This window comes from Lissotriton vulgaris, chromosome 7 (genome assembly GCF_964263255.1).
Source record: "Lissotriton vulgaris chromosome 7, aLisVul1.2, whole genome shotgun sequence".
Lineage (NCBI taxonomy): Eukaryota > Metazoa > Chordata > Amphibia > Caudata > Salamandridae > Lissotriton > Lissotriton vulgaris.
The window spans coordinates 789,109,856-789,126,020 of NC_141695.1; positions in this window are offsets into that span (position 1 = coordinate 789,109,856).

Genomic DNA, 16,165 nt, shown 5'->3' on the forward strand with positions numbered 1-16,165 from the left:
CGCTGTTCACCCTGTACCTCAACCTGCAGTCACACTACTCATCTGCACTCATCCTGCACTCATGTTACACCTCATTCACCTGCCCCCCTTACTGCTCAATTTGCAACTCACTCAAACAGGCCCATCCTGGGGCTAATAGCCATCTGCTGTCAAGGCAAATGAGAAACACACGGAAGGGGAAGGAAAACCAGCCAAATGGGGTGACCTACAGAGCATAGAGGCAGGTTTGTATATCTTCCTAAAGGATAATAGATTCTTGGTGGAGTGAAGCAAAGGAGGGTGCACGTTCCATAACTGCGCGGCCTGCACCAAAACAGCAAGACAGACAATTTGTGCCTTTCTGAATTAAGGAACAATAAGCAGAGTGGCACAGGCTGAGAGGAGCATACTGGTCCAACATGTGTGCTTGGTGAGGAGAGATGAAAGGATGAGAAAGGACAGCAAGGGAGTGAGAGAATTCGATTTAAGAGGTCAGGGATGAGGAGAAATGTTAAGTGCCAGTGCGAAGCACGGGAAACCACCTGCTCAAATGAAGCACTGGTGCTGAGGTAACAGTGGAGAGAGACATTGGTTCAAGAAGGTGTGGGGGAACAACAAAGGAGAGATATAAAAGATGAATGGGGGACTGAAGAGGTGGGAGATACAAATAGGCAGCAATTTGAATGGAGAGACAAGGTGAATGAGAAGTGCAGATGGGCACAGGAGGTGACGGGGCCAGAGAGGCCATGAGATAAATGCAAAAGACTGTTAGAGATGAGGGCAGTGAAAAGACAGAATGGCAAGAGGTGATTAAGGGTGAAGTGAGAAGTTGAATGGTGAGAGATCAGAAGTTATAAAAAGGGGTGAAAGAAAATGGTCTGCAAAGTGAGAGAGGGTTCCGGGATTGGGAGAGGAGAGGAGAGAGGGATGGAAGGGATGGGTGAGAGGAAAGCAGCATGGGTAAATTGCTTAACTCTGAAGCAATTCTATCCCAAATAAATGTGGCATCAAAGAACATTATTTAAATTTTCTTCCCACACAATTTAGTAAAGCCTGTTGTATTATTTGGTCCTCACCTGCCTCATAATTCCAGTATCCCTGCCTACAGGTTTAGAAATGTTTGTCAAGAGGGGGTCCTTAGGCTGAAAATGTTGACAGGGGGGTCTCGGCACCCAAACATTTGAAGACCTCTGAGCTACAGGATCCAACAGAAGTCAATACATTGAGTAACCTGTTTACACAGTGTAGTTTTTGCCCCTGACCTGCTCTCTGGCTCATCGTGGGCTCCCTGCACCGTGGGTAAAATGGGGAAGAGGAAGGCTGTACCTGTTACTACCCCCATGGATTCAAAATGGGCGACTATTGACTCTTTCCTAGAGAAAGGGGTGGCAGCCATCTCTAAGGAAATAGACAGGGAAGAGAGGAGGCCCTCTATGGGATCTGGTTGGCCCTTCTCTACCATCACCTAGCGAAGCTTTACACCTGGCTGGCCCTAAACTCACGGGAGCCTTTCTTATGGGCTGCACTGATAGACCTAGAGGACTTTAGCCCCAGCATCTCCCACTATGGTCCTGACAACAGTATGGCAACCCCAGTTACCTTACAAGGCGCAGATTTGGTGGCTCCCTCAGCACTAAAGAGGAAACTCAGAGCTAAAAAGTTGAATATGACATTAAATACCCAGAAGAGGCGGGAAAGGAACCCGTAAGAAGTAACCTGGTGAACACAGAGTAATTCTGGTACCCTTTAAAGCAAGAAATCTGCGATATATTGACTGAATTATTGACTACTTTCTGGACTGAACTTACAAAACTGATGTCAGATTTCAGAGATACACTGTATTGAGTCGAAAGTGCGTTGTCCACTATCAATAAAGCTTCCCCCTCCCCAAACCTACAGTTGCAGGCCGTACGTAATGAGACAATCCAAGCAGAGGTCAGCACCTTACTCAGAAACCTATTGCAGTGGGAGCTATGAGCCACGAACACAATTGCCTGAATGCTCCCTCCCGATCTTTCAACCCCCAAGTAGGACATAAGCAGACAGACTTCATCGGACAGTGTCCCCTGCCACAAACCCTTGAAGCAGCAAAGGACCTCCCAGCTCCCACCAACAACCCTGGTTTACTAGTAGTTGACCTCCCCCCAGGTTGTTGTCCTTATACTCTGGTCCTGGTAGGGCTTCCAGGACTTGGCTCCCCAAGCCACAGACCAATTAATCAATAAAGTTTCCCTCTGGTTAGGCATACATACTAGATTTAACGTGGAAGACCACAGGTACATTCTGATGGCTACGAGGGTCTCCTGGAGAGGGCCGTCCAGGAAATGGTTTGGTGGTCGAGTGGTTGTCACATTTAGACACCCAGAATTGGCACAAAACATCCTGAGCCACTCATCTCAGTCTTTTCTCCATGGTATTAAATCATTACCATTGGGCTTTTTCTATGTACCCACCCCTAACCCTTATAAAAAGTAGTCACCTTTTAGTCCATGGGGGAAGTTTGTGCTTCTGGAGGGTTGCAGACAATTTTCAATCCCTATGTCCCTTTGGCGGACTTAATGATCTAGATTGACTGTCAGAGAGCGCCACCAAGAGCAAAGTTATGGACCCTCCCTCAGAACCTCTGATACAGGTGTCAGCGAATAATTAATTACTGCCTCACGTAAAAGTAGAATAACATTCTAGTAGGTCACCCACTAATGGGACTATAGACCAGCTTGAGGGTTCCACAGTTCTGTATTCAAACCATAACCAGGGTACCGGGGAAAATCTACGTTTTATCTCTTGTAATGTGGCTGGCCTAGCTGGAAAATTCACAGACGACAGGTGGATTCAGTTAATTAGATCTTTTAATATTATTTGTATTCAGGAAAGCTGGGAGGTAGATGTGAGAAGTTGGCCTGGTATATGATGTCCACTATTCTAGTGGGCACCCTGTATCAGTCCAAACAACCCTAATGGTGATGGTAGTAAAGTCAACCCTATAGACTAGCTATCCTAGTGGTAGCATGGACAAAGCAGTCTTAGGCTAAAACGTCAGAGAGCATGTGAAGCCAGCTGTTTTACCAATAATAATGTAATCACAAAGGAGCTCAGAGGGAAACGAAGGGTACCAATGGGATAGCCCTCCACTCAACAAGATTCAATAACAAAAAATCCCTGTACCCTGGATTTAAGTTAGCAACTGTCTCGTCAACATGAGAACAAAAACTGATGGACCAATGCTTAGACTCCAACAACACCTCCTTTCAATTTAGGATTAGGTGTACGTTCTCTAATGTCATACTATCCATATCAAACCACTGTTTGTAAAAGTAAGTGGGAGACTCCGGGTAGGATTCAACTCGACACATCCATTGATGCCTGTCCCACTGAAACAGTCCATCTACCCACACTCAAACCATAAAAAATGAAAAAAATGTGTGGCGGAGAGGAAGGCAGCTCACGGGCGAACAACCCTCGGGGATCTTGGCAGATGTTACCAATACTCAGCCCCCTTTCTCATCATTGGTTGCCATCCCTATTCCAAGAAAAGAAAAGAAAAGTGTCAAAGCATAAATAAAGGTGCTGGACAGGAAGCTCAAGACAATCGCTCCCTGATGTGACAAACAGAGAAAAGTGAAAGATAAAATCAACAGACACACCAATTGTACAACTTTTATTACTAACTCAGCTTTGTGCTGGTGAGTTAAAAAGGCTGGGATGGCAACCAATGATGAGAAAGGGGGCTGAGTATTGGTAACATCTGCCAAGATCCCCGAGGGTTGTTCGCCCGTGAGGTGCCTTCCTGTTAAACTAGGACACTTGGATAGTTAATACCCACGGGAGCACCGGAGTACTTGAGTTACCTCACCCAGGGAAGCCGGGTGCATAGGTGTTCTTTTTTGTTGGGTTTCGTCGCTGAATCCTATGGAGAGCTGCAAGAAAGTGCTGTAGGCGACCAGGAAGAAAGTGTCCGGGTGGATCCAAGGGTGGATCAGAGTCGAAAAGAACCTGAAAGCAGAGGGGACAGAGTCTGTGTCACTGGCCAGTGACCAGGAAGGAACCAGGAAGGAACCAGGAAGGAACCAGGCGATGTCAAGATGCAATCAGGTGAAGAGGTGAAGGTTGTCTCTGCAGCCACGTGGACCAGGAGGCGTCGACAATGACCAGGTGCTGGATACGAGCTGTCCTATAAAGGATCTAGGTGACTGCGGTGTCGGTATCCAGATTGGACCCAACAAGCCTTGGTAACCGCAACCCACGCAGGAAGTGAAGATGGGCTTCTGTTCAGACCAGCAAGGTCTGGGGCACTTCTCCTTTACAGGGAAGCTGGAGCAAGACTGGAGCAACCAGTCAAGTATTGTTGATTCAAAGATTTATCTTCGTAGGGCTCACTAGCTAACGAGTTAGCAACCGGGAAGATGCATCAAGCTGAAATGCAGGAGTGGGCCCCACGCAGCAATCGTGGAGTGTGGAGGGCTGAGCTTCAGTGCAAATGCTGCTTGGGTCTGGGGCTTCTCAAACCCCAGTGCACAACTTCAAGGGTACCTCTGAAGATGCACGGTTAGCAAAAAGCAAGTAGTCCAGGATGTCCGGTCCCACGTCTCTCGTATCCGCCATGGGTCTCAGCTTTGCTGTGGATGTGGATCGGAGTCGGAGAAGTCTGGAAGTCCAGTTCCTGAGTCGCTGAGTCTTCGGGTTTCAGGAGGAGCGTCAACAAAGCAAACCGGCAAGTTACTGGTGGTGCCTGTTTGCACAGGGTGGTCACTCCTTGACCACAAGGGAGATGTCTTCAGTCTTCCAGTCGATATGGAGCGTCGAAGGTCCAAGAGTTTCATTTCAGAATTTCTTTCCAGGATAATCTAATGTCTCTAGACACAGCTCCTATCTTTATACTAAACTAAGGGGCTGGAGTACCTGCTAGGTCCCTCCTATGGGTGGAACCTGAGAAGGGGGTGGTTACACCCTTTTCTCTTTGTCTAGTTTCACGCCAGAGCTGGGGCTGGAGTGCCCCAGCAACTGGTTTGAACCGGGCTATGCATGGAGCACCTTGTGTGCCCCAGGCAGTGTCTGGAAAAGCATCTTTCCATTGAACCCACCCTGCCCCAATCCACTACAGGCTGTCTGGGGAGGTGCCAGCACCTCCCCTGACAGGAAACCTATTGTCCAGGCCTCCCCTGCCGGCATTTCGTCCAGCAGCAGGAGGTCAGACTCATGTCTGTGGCAGCAGCCTCCCTTTTGTGATGCAGAGGCTCTGTTTAACTTTAACCGGGTAAAGCAGTAACTACATGTCTTCTCCCTCTAGAAGGGTGGAATGCTACCCCCGCCGCCAGAACTGGGTTGTATTCCAAAGTGTTTGTCACCTTACACAACATGTTTTGATAAAGCCAAGCCAAAGTTAGCATTAACCGCGAGGATTCTAATGCACTTAAGAGTATATGGCATGGCTATATCATAGAACAGCTATAAGGACATGGTTCCGAAAGCTGCAGACTTGAGAAGTGTGGCTCACTGGTTAGAGGAGGCAGACCTGGAAGCAGAGGTCAGCCCGGGACCAGGGTTCAATTCCCGGCTCGGCGGGGTCTTGAGTCCTAAAATGTCCATGGACTCGACAATTCTCGCTCCGGTGCCTACTCGATTCACGGGTTCACACTCTGCGACTCTGGGCAATAGCTTGCTTAATCTCCACAACGGCCCCTCGCGGCAGGATGCCTGGCTTTCACCTTACGGATACCCTGCTGGGGCTGTCTCCCAGGGGAATACCAGGACGGGTTCCCTAAGCAAGTGCTTAGAAACCGCTCAGTGATTTGCGCTATATAAATTCCTGTACATTTGTCACATTTGCAGACAGGCTCAGCTCATGCTAGAGCACCACATAAAACCAAGCACTCTGCCTTCAGGATTGTCAAGGCCTGCCATAGGAGCGACTTATAGGTATCTATGTGTCTATATATAAGGGTAGATATAGGAATACTATATCTAAGCAAGGGGTGATTACACCACCTTGCCCAAGCTGAGTGTTCAGCCTGTGGTGTCAGTTTGGATGGCCAGCCAGGGGTGGCATAATTCAAGCTGCAGCCCCTGGTAGGCCTTGGATGCACCTATGCCCTGGGTACCTAGGGTACACTATACAGGGGCTCGCAAAGGTGACCCAATTCCCAATTAGGTATGTACCTAAAGTACATGGTATCAATTTAGAGAGAGAACAGCTGGGCTGTGGGTCTGATTAGCAGGCCCACAGCCACACTAAAGTTGAAAAACCAGAGTATCAAAGCAAAAAGTAGGGGTGACCTTAGGAAGCAGACCCTACTCTCCTATAGTAGAAAACATTTTTTTATTGAGGGTTACAAGACCTTCTTCCTCCCGGCAGAGGGTTCCAGATCAGGAAGAGCGAGTGGAGGTTTAATTATCTTTGTAGCTCTTGGGTTTGTGAAGTCTTTGAAATGGGACTTTAATATACTCCAGGGTCTCAAATTAGTAGTGGGAAGATCGTTCTGCCTGACACTAATTAATTTTTATAATGCAAAAAGGAAGAAGCAAGGGGCCTCAAGCCTATTATACCTAAGGGGCTTCTGTGAATCATTGAAGGGAGAAGTCCTCACCCAGAAGAGTCTTATTTTGACAGGAGATTTTAACTGTCATTAAAGCCCAAACTTCTCACAGAACTCACAAAGTCTGCCTACATGCACGATCAGGAAATGATTGCATATGGATCACTATTCAGAAGGCCTTGAATTGAATGGTCTCTTAAATACTTATGGTTTAATATTCACCTTAGATAAGATGTTTTATCCCAGTAACTCTCGCTTTCCTCAACCTATAAAGGAAGCAACGATCATTGCTTACATCTTTGTTTTGGTTTCTTTGAGCTGGTCTACATTATCTTTTAAAATGTATTCAGCCCATTTAGTGACCCAAACCACCTGAGTCTAGTGCTTGAAGGGATGGGCAATCAGACGGTGCCCGTAGGACAAATGCGGGCACATTATCCTTAACTGATCAGGTGAGGCATTTACGTTGGCCACAGTTAGATATTGAGATTTTCAACCATTCCCTTTTTAAAATGAGTCAACAAGCAATTTTAACATGATTAGATCCCTCAGCCCCTGTAGAGGAAACCGTACGCTCATTTATTGCCATTGCCCAGTCAGTTGCCAGTCTGTTAAGAGTCCCGGTATTCACACCTCCCTCTGAACACCCGAAAAGGTTTGATGTGGAGTGTTCTCAGGCTCTCTGGCTCCTTATGAAGGCCCTGAAACAGACCCCAGTTATAGAATCTGGGTGGCAAACTGTTGCAGTAATTATAAGGGGGCATTTAAGGAACTGAGGCGCTCAGTACAAAGACAAGCACGAGAAGACCTAACACAAGTAAGTGTACAGAGGGACTGTATTATTTTCTGGCATGTTATATAAAGCCCTTCCTTCTCAGAGCCTTTAAGACCCACATTAGGTCACCACATTACCCTGAATCAATGGACTGCCCATTTTGAGGGCAAAATGAGGGATCTACTAGCGATTTAGAACCCAACCCTAGTGATGCTCCCATCACCTTTCTTCTGAGTGAAGTAAGGTTGGGCATTGTGGGATTGTTCCAGATCAAGGCCCTAGGACCCAATGGGATTCCTCTGGACTTTTTTTGGGACAACATTGATGTATGGGTTCCGGTTTTGAGCAGGGTACTAAACGCCGCAGTAAGGAACGGGATGCCACCCTCATGGTCTACTGCTACCATTGTTCCGATTTTTAAGAAGGGGACAGGGACTACCCTCATTGTTCTCATCCTATATCCCTTATCGACTCCACAGTCTCCCTGCCTGGGCTAACACAAACCAAATTATCTGGGAGAAGCAATATAAATTTCGTATAGGAAAATCAACCACAGAACAGGGCCTACATTTTTATCTTTCAATCTCCAAATATACGATCGCTCAACCCAGAGCTCTCTTTTTGGGCTTCATGGATCTCACCTCAGCATTGGACTGTGTGAATCACAAGAAACTGTGGATTTTGCTCGGTTCTCTTGAGGTTGAGCTGTCGATCATAAATGTATAAATGACCCTTCAGCCCACACCACAACTGCAGCTAGATATTCTCATGAAGAGGGTCTCACAGATTATAATAATTGCACCGAGGCGGTCGCCAAGGGTGTATTTTAGCCCTTTTTTCATTTACAATATATAATAATGGTCTAGAGTTCATCCTGATATCATTACAGACTGACACCCCCAGAATAGGCAAGAAAGCAGTACCAGTTATGTTATACGCAGATGACGCAGTATTAATTGCACGCATACCAATGGGCCTACAACCGTGATAGATGGATTTGTTTCTTTCATGAATGGGTTGGACTTGTCGCCCAATTTGACAAATTTGTATGTTATAGAAGTAGGCACTCGTGTGATTAGATCAAAGACCTTCAAGGCAGGAACCCATAGTTTATACCTGGGAATTTTATTTGACATAAAATTAAATTGGAACCACTTGCAGGAGGGGAAGCTAGTGGACATAAATACATCAATGGGAGCTGTTGCCAACTACACCCATAGATTAAGCACTTGCTCACTGGGGGTGATCCTAAAGCTATACCAGTCTTTCTGCATTTCTAAGGTCTTGTACGGCAGAGAGGTGTGGGGGTATACGGCGGTCAACAAACTACAGACTGCACAAAATAAATATTTGAGACAAATTTTGAAAGTTCCTCAGGGTACCAACTCGTTTTTCGTACATGAACAATTAGGACTTAAGTACATAACTGATCTGGTAGCAGTTAAGCGTTAGCTGTGCTGGGTGAAGATCTGGTCTAGTGATGAGACAGCTTTTAATCGTGCAGTTATCTTGGACTGCCTCTCACTAGACCATGCATCCAAAATCCCCTAGTTACGGTATGTTAAGGAGACCCTCCCAGCCCTATTAAGAGCAGATATTTTCCTGAAATATGATACAGTGAAGTCCCGAAGTCTGAAAATAGTAAAAGTATTGTTTAATAAACATGCTACAGCCTTCCGCGAGGGGAATGAGCTTAGTACACCTGTGGTGAGAGGGCATGTTTTAGTTAAATCAGTTCAGGGAATGGATAAATACCTCACTATTTTAACCAGTGCCTCTGACAGATTTTTAATAACTTGATTCAGATTTAATCAGCTCCACCATTTTTTGGCACCTCCAGCTGGCTTTGTTTTACATGCAGATAGAAGTCCCTGTGGCTGCGGCGATAGGGTTCCACAGGATACCCTACACTTTGTTCTTTTATGCACTATTTTACACGTCCTTCGGAGACTGTTTCTTAAACCCCTTTTAACCCCTTCCATGCGGCCGCGATTCTGCGCCTGTGCGGCAGAATCGCGAGTGGGCGGGTTTATGACGGCCCCCAGCCGTCATCAGCACACAAGCACCGTAGTGCGGGAAACAACACTTACAACGCAACTTTTACAACGCACTACCTTTACAACGAAACTTTTACAACGCAACATCCATTACAACGCAGTCATTACAATGCATACCATTACAACGCATACCTACACTATCCAACACTTACCCCACTGTTGCACCCCCTGGAGTTAGAATAGTAATTTTTACCCCTACACTATCCAATACTTACCCTACTGTTGCACCCCCTGGAGTTAGAATAGTAATTTTTACCCCTACACTATCCAACACTTACCCTACTGTTGCAGCCCCCTGGAGTTAGAATAGTAAGTTTTACCCCTACACTATCCAATACTTACCATACATGCAATGTAATGGTATGCGTTGTATTGTAAATGTAGTATGCGTTGTGGTGGAATGCGTTGTAAAGGTAGTTTCAAAGAATTTGTTGTAATGGCATGTGTTGTAATGGAATGCGTTGTAATGGATGTTGCGGTGTAAAAAAAGCGTTGTAAAGGTATGCGTTGTAAAAGTGTGCGTTGTACCGACATACATCCCCGTAGTGCATGACGGCTGGGGGCCGTCATCAGCATGGAAGGGGTTAAAAGACTTGAGATTTAGACATGCCAGTGTTGCTTTATTGTATTTTCAGCTTCTGCCCAACGATCACACACTTTTTGTAGTAATGAACTTCTTGAGAGCAACATTAAGATCCAGAAACTCTAGATGTGACTGATGACTGCTTGGACTTTTGTGACCGTGCACAAATTTTAAATGAACTTTTAAATGAATTGCGGTTGTATCATATTCCCTGTTTTTTATCTTTTATGGCTGCAATTACTGCCATACAAAGATTATTATTATTATTGCATTTAAAATAAGGCACAACTGAAAAATAATGGCAGTTAAATTAATCAATGGGAAATGCACTATGTTACATTATAAGTCCTCTTTTAGCTAATGCACTGCAGAGGTCTGTGTCTGTAACCAGAGAGCCACAGAATTGAATCCTGGTTGGTGCAGTGGAGAATAGTGATTTGTGTATGCTTAGTGCTACGAGCCCCAGTCTGTGACAGAAAGCACTGTGAATATGTAAGTTATTATTTTAAACTTCCGTTACACACAGTATAAGATAGGCTGCTACAAAAGGTTTAAAATAAAAAAGTGCATCCAAAATAAAGATTTTAATAACTGACTGGGCAAAGTGGATTATTTTAAACTGTCCATTAAAAGCACATACTTAACAACTCAGCTGGAAATTTGTTACACTACCACTGAAAGAATAATTCTGTGTTATCAGGAATCTTACAAGTGAGTCCATCATTTAAAGTCAATAACAACTATCAAGCACCCTTTACATTAAGCAGATTAACCAGTTGTGCACATTTACATTTCTTTCAGGCATGTAGGCACCCTTGCAAGAAGTTTTTTTAGCTGCCTGCCCTGCCCTCGGGTTCACAACACAGGACCCTGCCTTACACTTCAGCTAAAGAATTGCATCTCTTAGAATTAACTGTCCCCGGGCAATTGTCTTTTCACGAAAAGTAGGGGAATGATTTTTTAGGACTTGCTAGACAGCGCATACTCTGTCACTTCGAGACGTGTTGTTACACACACAGTAGGCTTATAGCCCGCCCATATCTTTTCATTGGCTTGCTTCTGCATTGCTTTCATTTCCGCTGTTCCCGTTTGTCAATCCATTTAAAAAATATATATCTTTATTTGCATTTTTTCCAAACAAACAGGTTACAGTGGACATAAATGAATAAGGAAAGGAGGGGGAATGGGAAAGGGGGAAAAAGGAGAGAGGTAATTGATTGTGCACGGATGGAATAATAGGCAGGTAACCAGCACAAGTGCAGGAAAGGGCCAGCAGTAATTTCTGGTGCAGTCATGAACTGCGGTATACATTAAGTCCGTATGGCAAGTGGCTGACCACAGATTACCAACTATCAAAGAGATCACTTTTTAGTGCCCGTACAAATCAGAGGAAATGCCCCATCCTATCTCAACTTAACACATCCATGACTGTACCTGACTGTACGGCTCAGTGCCAAAATTGTGGTAAAGTCAGATACAATTTATTATTCTCATAAACCTTGCGATTACATGTAAACACAAACAAAGAAAATCGTCATCACATCGTCATGCCCCGATTAGTGTATGTAGAGGAAATGTGATGTCTTTGTAGCCATACTGAATCAGATGGGTCCCCCATCCTCCTGGTGATTGAGAGAATTAGTGATTGTATCGTTGCTACCTTGGCTCAAGGAGAGTTCAGGCGTGCCCATCTCTATCCCATCCTTCCCATCTTGTCTCTCAACCTCCTGGGAAGAGCTGCAACCCCATCCCCGTCCGTGCACGTCTGATCAATCGGTATAGCATCCCACAGCTGGGCATTAGGGTATTTAGGCAGTCCTTCTATTTCCTCCCTGTGTAATGACGTGCTTTCCGATAGATGACGCCACCTTCCCGGGACATCTGCCGTCCTTGAGAGCTTTACCAAGAGCCTCCGCGGAATTCTGCAGCGGTGAAAACGATTGCCCACCTTACGATTACTAAACCTAGCCGATGGGTCTCCTGATACCCTGAAACAGAGGTTGCCCAATTTGCTGTGACAGGGATGCCCATCTGAAAGGAAGTAAATCTCAACACTGGGTATAAGGTAGGAGGTTACTTTATTAGTTCCAGTTACAGGGACTCCCTGGCAGCAACTGCCGTGGCCAGAACACTCTTTGTTCCGCACAGGGAACGTTCTCCTGTAGAGTTCTATAGAACCAGATCCCAACACACCTCCCCTTCTTCATAAAAGAAAAGGAAAAACATGGATGGAAAAACGAAAGTGAAGAGAAAGAATAAAGAAATGAAAAAAAAATAATAATTAAAGGAAACAAGAATAACATCCAGAGAGCTACAGCATTTTATAATCATGAAGCGTAGCAGGATGAAATTTAAACCTGGAAGACATCCTTCTCAGGGAAGCATGATCAGAATGGACAACACCTTCCCTCCTATGAAAATCAGAGGACACACTGACGGAAGGAGAATGTGCGCCAAGACTTTTGTTCACCTTGTCAACCATAGGTTTAGGAACAATGGAGATGGTAGATTTATTCCACACTCTTCCATCCATTAGTACCACCACCTGATCCTTTACAACAGACACTTTTTTAGGAGAAGAAAATCGAGACTCTCCTTTATGAAGAAACCCTGTTTTTTTGATTCTCACCCAATCACCCACTTTCACATCCAGAGAATGACGTACACCAGACCTAGTAACATATTTAGACTGTACGGCAGCTCTGACATCAGTTACAGCAGGCATTTTGCTGGTATCAATCACGCTTCTGGACATCTACTCCTTATTTAGTTTGGAACCAGCCACCCTTCCCCGAAATAAAGTAAAAGGAGTAACTCCAGTACTGACAGGAGGAGTGGTTCTCACGGCCCACAACATATCACAAAGTGCTTTGCGCCAATGCAACCCATTTACCAAAGAAAGTTGCAAGTGTTCCTTGACAACACGGTTGAACCGCTCAACTAAACCGTTGCTACGGGGGTGATAAAGGGACGTACAAATGTGTTTAATCCCTGCCTCTTTGAGGAAATTCTGAATTTCAATAGAAATTAACGGAGTGCCATTGTCTGATACAAGCTCATCCAGAAAACCCTCAGTGAGAAAAATGTCATGGAAAAAACTGATGATAGATATGGAGTTGGCATTATCAACAAACCTAACCTCAGGCCATTTAGTCATATAATCAATCAGAAAAAGGGCATATTTAGGAGAACTTCCAATCAAACCGAACGGACCAGCAATATCAAAAGCTAGTTTGGTCCATGGTGTATTCTTTACAACAATAGGTTCAATAGGAGAAGGTTGAGTCACTTGAGACTTGCCAATTGGTACACATGCACAACAATCACGTACAAAGTGTTCCACATCCTTGTCTAAAGCCGGCAACCAAAAATCTTGCCTAACTCTACGCTTCATGGCACGAATGCCAGGATGACCTTCATGAGCCAAATTCAGAATTCTGCTGCGAATGGAAAAGGGAACCACAAACAGACCACCCCTGCGTAACCCACCGTTCACTACAGACAATTTGTCTTTAACTATTTTGTAGGGTATCAATTCAGAAGGACATTCTTTATCACAAGGCCACACACTGGATAAGTAGTCAATAACATTCATAACCACATCTCCCTCAGACATACTGTTTAACCACTCACACTCAGAAAGAGCACAACCCACAGTGTCCTCCAAAGAGCATACAGCACAAACAATTTTTAAATCATCACAATCTGAAACATCATTTTCAACCACGAGGTGCAATCTAGACAGGCAATCAGCAACATGATTTTTAGGTCCAGCCACATATTCAAGACGATAACGGAACTCCTGCAATCTAAATTGCCACTTGGCTACATGTGGGGTAGCTCTACCGCCACCCTTGGCTGTGAATAAATCGACCAAAGGTTTATGGTCCGTTCTTAGTATGAATTCATTGCCCCACAAAAAGTTTTTAAAATGTTGTACACCCCACCACAAACCCAGAGCTTCCTTCTCGATAGTTGAGTAAGTACTTTCGGCACCCCTCAGAGGTCTTGAAGCTAAAGCAATGGTTTCTTCACGACCATCACTTCTCCTTTGAAGAAGAACAGCACCCAGTCCAACATTACTGGAATCAGTAGATATAATACGCAAATCATTGATGTTGAAAAGTTTAAGGGGACCAGCCTGCACAATTTCATTCTTAATCGCTTCAAAGTTTGTATGACAATCATCATCCCATACAAATATGACATTTTTCTTAAGTAAATTGCTGACAAACGTTGCGTAATATTCCACTAACCCCAAATAGGAACGAAGCTGGTTCTTGTTCATGGGAGTGGGTGCATTTTGAATAGCCTCAATGATTTTAAGTTTGGGCTCGATACCATTGTGAGAAATATGGTGGCCTAAGTAATCAGCACCATCTTGCAGAAACTTACATTTGTCAGCCCTCAATGTTAAACCACTTGCTCTAATGATACTTAATAAATGTTTAACTCTTTCATCATGTTTGTGTTCATTCTTCCCCTGGATAAGTATGCCGTCTTGAAAAAAAACAACTCCGGGGATATCTTTAAATACATTTTTCATTAACCTCTGAAATACAGCTGAAGCTGAGACATGGCCGAAGGGCATCCGAATGTAACGGTAAGCAACCTCTGGAGTGACAAAATATGTTAAATGTCTAGACTCTTTGCACAGTTCAATCTGATGATATGCAGAAGAAATGTCTAGAGAAGTAAAACATTTGGCACTATCCAGAGTGGTTAACAATTCGTTAATGTTAAGGAGGGGTTGACGATCAACCCAGATGTTAGCATTGAGATCTCTCAAATCAACACACATCCTGAGACACCTCCAATGTTCGTGCTAAAACAATTGGTGCTAGCCATTCGGAACCTTCAATGGGTTCAATGACCCCAGCTGTACATAAATGTTCCAATTCCTTCTTGAATTCAGAACGAAGACTCAAGGGCACCTTGCGAACTTTGTGTGCTACAGCTTCAGCACCATCCTTGAGAATAATTCGATGTTGGAAACCTTTACGTTTTCCTAACTTGCCATCGAAAACTTCGGGAAACATGTGTTCCCACTTGACACTAGATAATTGGGTCACAATGTGAGCAGAGGTTGAACCAAGAATAGATTTATAAAACTCGCTACGGGAAATTACCATGTCAGGATGGTTAGGATCTAAGACAATGTTCAGCGCTCCTTGCCCATCCCAACCTAATAAATTGGCCCCATCCTGGACTACAAATACAGTACCAGTGGCATGGGCAGAATTGAACATAAGATTGGCAACAAATGTTCCTAAAACCTCAACCCTTTTGCCACCATATGCAAAAAAATGTATACTGGATTGTTACAGTTCCACTTTGCCTATCTATTTTATCACAATCCATAACATTAACCAAAGTAAAAGGGGAACCAGAATCAGCTAAGAAACTCAATCAAGTACCATTTACATAAATATTGCAAGAAGGAGATTTCCCTGTTTTTGGTGCTTTCTGCCTGTACCCATACTTAAAGAGAGTTCCTCCAACCGGCCATTTCAGGGGGGCCGGCATGTTTCCAACTCCCGTTTGTCAATCCATGCGTGCGTCATGTCCTCTTCTTGTGTTTGGCCCTCGCCCAGAACATGGACCTTGTGTCCATCCGCTTTTCCCATTTTTGGAGCTATTTGTTTTTGTAGTCTAGCACTCCACATGAGTGCATGTGTTTTCCCCTCTGCCTAAGTCTGTTTCTTGTCCACCCCTACCCACCCACTCCCATAAATAACCCCACATTCCCCTCTGAGCACCCACTTCACAGCACCTTGCATCCACCATGGTTCGTGTTTCTTTGTGTGCATGTTCATCAGACACCAAAACATTGAGAGCACCTCAGGGGGGTATATGAAAATATCAGACACAGTGGCTTTCAGAGCTCGTCACAGATAGTCGAAAGTGGAGTTAAGGTTACAGTGCACTTTCTAGATTTGCGACCCTCTGAAGCCCAATGAAGAAACTTCCATAATTTAACCAACGCGCGGCCAAACTCTTCATTACAGTTTCAGGACTCTCTCGCCCTATAAGCTGCACATGTTTCTGCAGCTGCCTTGTGTTATCTCTAAATTACTTTTAGTTTCTCTTATTACTTTATTGGATGGGCTACATGTTTATGCCCTGAAGGCCTGTTTTGTCATGGGGAAGAGTGGGGGGGGGAGGGGTCGAGTGCTGGTCACATTTTGTCTCCTTTGTTTACAGCAGTGAGCATCTGCTCCTAAATTGCTTTGTTTTT